Source organism: Bison bison, unplaced genomic scaffold (genome assembly GCF_000754665.1).
Source record: "Bison bison bison isolate TAMUID 2011002044 unplaced genomic scaffold, Bison_UMD1.0 scf7180017864171, whole genome shotgun sequence".
NCBI lineage: Eukaryota > Metazoa > Chordata > Mammalia > Artiodactyla > Bovidae > Bison > Bison bison.
Window position 1 is genome coordinate 1991666 of NW_011494743.1, and position 4216 is coordinate 1995881.

Genomic DNA, 4216 nt, shown 5'->3' on the forward strand with positions numbered 1-4216 from the left:
TTCTCAAGAGGCAGGTCAGGTGGTCTGGTATTCCCATCTCTTTCAGAATCTTCCACAGTTGATTGTGATCCACACAGTCAAAGGCTTTGGCATAGTCAATAAAGCAGAAATAGATGTTTTTCTGGGACTCTCTTGCTTTTTCCATGATCCAGCGGATGTTGGCAATTTGATCTCTGGTTCCTCTGCCTTTTCTAAAACCAGCTTGAACATCTGGAAGTTCACAGTTCACGTATTGCTGAAGCCTGGCTTGTAGAATTTTGAGCATTACTTTACTATGTGAAATGAGTGCAATTGTGCGGTAGTTTGCACATTCTTTGGCATTGCCTGTCTTTGGGATTGGAATGCCAACGTAGGCTATTTAGAGCAGTCTAAATGAACTGGTGAGGAACTGAGCTGTGTTTGTAGCAGCAAGATTAGAAAGGGGGAAACACACACTTTTTAAATTTTGTAACTCATAACAAAATGACAACTATTTCAATGGAGGGGATAAGGAGGTAGGCATTTTCAAAGTTGACCCTTGCCGACACCCTTGCTGACATTTGAATCTAGGTAATGGATGGATGGTTGGATGACATTAGCAACGCAGTGGACATGAGTTTGAGTAGACTCTGGGAATTGGTGATGGACACAGGGAAGCCTGGCGTGCTGCAGTCCATGGGGTCGCAAAGAGCTGGACACGACTGAGCAACTGAACTGAACTGAACAAAACAGTAATGTGAAAGAGAAACTTCACATTCAAAACTTTGAAGGAAAAGAAAACTCAATTTGGCCCAAGTTCAGTGTGCTTGAGTAAATCCAGGTGTCAAAATTACATAGAATGTAGGTGTGCTGGTGAGACTTGAGATGGAAATCAGGGATTGAGGTGATTTGGTAGCCATTTGCATGGGAGAGAGAGTGGAAGCTATTTGAATGAAATCTCCAAGGACGAAAATATAAGAGAAGTTTGAAGACAGAGCCTTAGAAAGACTTATTCAGGGCCTTGGGAGAGAAAGAGCAACTGGTCAAGGAATCAGTAGTGGTTAGAGGTTTAAGAGTAAAGCCTTTGGATTAGGTGGTTATAAAACCTTTGGTTTCCTTTAAAAGAAACTTAGCAAAAACCAGGTGGTCAAGCATTTAAGAGTTGAATAGATGTCTAGGATTTATGGTACCTAGTTTATACTCTCACTTTTTGTGACTCTGGAGTTTTCTCTAGAGGAATAGACCCAAATTTCATATTGTGTATCTAGCTAACACACAAGCATTTTAAAATCAAGACCCAAAAGACTGTATTATTTCTGTTCGCTAAACTTCAAGCTTGCACCATATTTGTGTCCCCATACTTGGTTATTAACTCCACTTTTCATCCATTTACCCAAATGGATGTCTAAGATTTATGTGCCACTGTCTTCCCTTACCACTAAGACCCTTCCCCTTGCTTTCAAAACATTTTTAAAAATGTTTGACTGATTATTGCTATAGACTGAATGGTTGTGTCCCCCCCTAAAATGTGATGATAATAGGAAGTGTTAGGATGGTAATGGGGAGGTGATAATGTAGTGAGGGCAGAGCTCTCATGAATAGAATTAATTCACTTATAAAAAGAGAACCCCCAAACTACCTTGCCCATTCCTCCAAATGAGGTTACTATAGAAAGCAGCCATTTATGAACCAGCAGTGGGTGCTTTCTAGATACCAGATATATCAGTGCCTTGATCTTGGATTTCTCAGCCTCCAGATATGTGAGAAATAAATTTCTGTTGTTTATAAGTCACGGTCTATTTTTGTTACAGCAGTCCAAACAGACAAAGACAGATATTGGTACTGAGAAAAGGGGATGCTGCTGTAATAAATACCTAAAAATGTGGAAGTGGTTTTGAAATTGGGTAAAAGGTAGAGGCTGGAAGAGTTTTGAGATTCATTCTAGAAAAAGCCTGTGCTGTGCTGTCTCTTCAGTCATGTCTGACTCTTTGTGACCCTATGGTCATAACCCACCAGGCTCCTTTGTCCATGGCATTCTCTGGGCAAGAAGACTGGAGTGAGTTGCTGTGCCCTCCTCCAGAGAGAAAAAGTCTGCATTGCCAAAAATGAATGGATTGTTAAGGGCAACTGTGATGCGAGCCCAGAAAGAAAAGGTGAGAACTGTAGAGAAAGCTTCAGTCTTTTTGGAGAATACCCAAGTAATTTTGAACAGAATTTTGGTAGAAACGTGGACAGTAAAGGGGGCATTCTGATGAGGTCTCAGATGGAAATGAGGAGCATGTTATTGTGCAATGGAGAAAAAAGGGTCCTTGTGATACAGTGGCAAAAACTTGGCTGATTTGTGTTCATGTGTAGTGTTTCATGAAAGGTAGAATTTGTGAGTAATGAAAGTGAATATGTGGCTGAGGAAATATCTAAGCAAGGCTTTGGAGGTACAGCTTAGCCTCGTTTGACTAAGTAAAATAATAAGTTCCTTTATCTCCACTGCACTGTGGAGCTGTGGGCCAGGGCCACCATCATGAAGCTGACCAGTAAAGCCCAGCTGAGCTACAGGCACTTGACTCTAACATATGAGAGCTACTGTGTGGGCTGCCTTCAAAGCCATATGGGGACAAGACCAGATACATCCTATAGGGCCCAACCCCTACTGGTAAAACTGCGGTTACCTACCCTAGTAGGTCTGGAAGGGGTCCACAGCCCCGGTGTGCCTGGAGGGAGAGCATAGAGCCAAAGATTATTACCCCGGATTAATGTTTAGACTTGCTTGGAACCTTTCTTTTTTATTTCTCCCTTTGGAAAAGGGAGTGTCTGTCCTATGCCTGTCCCACCATTGTATTTTGGAAGCAGAGAACACATTTGATTTCACAGGTTCACAGATGGAGAGGAATTTGCCTTAAGGTGAATCCTGCATTCAGTCTCACCCATGTCTGATTTAGGTGATATTTAGATGAGACTTTGGACTTCAGATTTTTGGGTTGATGCTGGAAGCAGTTAAAACTTCTGGGAACGGAATAAATGTATTTTTCATGTGAGAGGAATGTGAATTTTGGGGCCAGAGATGGAATGCTATAGACTGAATATTTGTGTCCCCTCAAATTCATATTGAAACCTAATCCTCAACGTGATGTTATTAGAAGGTAGATGCAGTGGGTGGTGATTAAATCTTAAAGACAGAGCCTTTATGAATGGGGACTAGTATCCCTATAAAAGAGGTTCCAGAGTGATAGTACTCTTGTTATCCCTAGAGTAGTGGTTAACTAATTTGCAAATTAAAAAGTGGTAGAGTTGTCTGACTGAAAATTGAGTGTCTGTAATCCCATGGTCGGAGGAGCCTGGTAGGCTGCAGCCCATGGGGTCGCTAAGAGTCAGGCACGACTGAGTGACTTCACTTTCACTTTTCACTTTCATGCATTGGAGAAGAAAATGGCAACCCACTCCAGTATTCTTGCCTGGAGAATCCCAGGGACAGAGGAGCCTAGTAGGCTGCCATCTATGGGGTCGCACAGAGTCGGACATGACTGAAGCGACTTAGCAGCAGCAGCAGCAGCAACCATTCATAACTATTGCATTAAATGAATGAATGAATAAACTAATAGCCCAAACATGACTGCCTAATTTTGAATAGACATTCAATGTTTTCTATTTTCTAAAATGTAATTTTTAAATTTTCTTTTGAATTATCTAGCATAATAGCTAAGTTATGAAATAAAAAGTTAAAAACAGAAGTTGAGTAAGTCAAGTATACTCAGCACAGCTTTGCATTTGTCATCATCTCTTTAAACTGAAGTGTGGGCTACTGTCCCTATGATTTTATAGGGCATCTCACAGACTCCAGCATTCTCCTCACCACAGTTTCTTTCTCCTCTTCATTTGTACCTTCTGTGCACATAGTAATCATGTTCTACTTTCTTTTATATTCCTTATTAGGTTGGTGAAAAAGTAATTGTGGTATTGAAACATGAATTTTAAATCATTAAAACTAGGCTCAAACACATCTTAATTAATCAAAATAGGAACCATTGCATTCAACACAGTTTTGCCAACAAGAAATACATTTGTTTATTCTTGTAGCATAAAAATCCATGCTTTGGAATTCCATGAACTCTTGGAAAGCATTTTCTGCTTCCTGCTGGTTTATGGAAGCATTTTCCCTGCAAAAAGTTGTCAAGATGCTTGAAGAAGTGGTAGTCGCTTGGTGAGAGGTAAGGTGAATATGACAGATGAGGCAAAACTTTGTACCCCGATTTGTTCAACTTTT

The 4216-nt window shown here is 40.7% G+C and overlaps 1 protein-coding gene across 3 annotated transcripts in view; it reads left to right on the forward strand.

Moving 5' to 3' along the window:
- The window catches only part of ZCWPW2 (zinc finger, CW type with PWWP domain 2), a 143994-nt gene that overhangs the window by 41242 nt on the left and 98536 nt on the right, over positions 1–4216 (forward strand). Inside the window, exon 1 of one of the 3 annotated variants that reach the window (XM_010842051.1) lies at positions 2015–2111. The exons of 1 other annotated variant lie outside the window; for it this stretch is intronic. The gene's annotated coding sequence lies outside the window, so the exon portion shown is untranslated. Of the gene's footprint in view, positions 1–2014; positions 2112–4123; positions 4161–4216 lie in introns of those variants that run through there. One more of the 3 variants, XM_010842052.1, reaches the window with a different exon arrangement.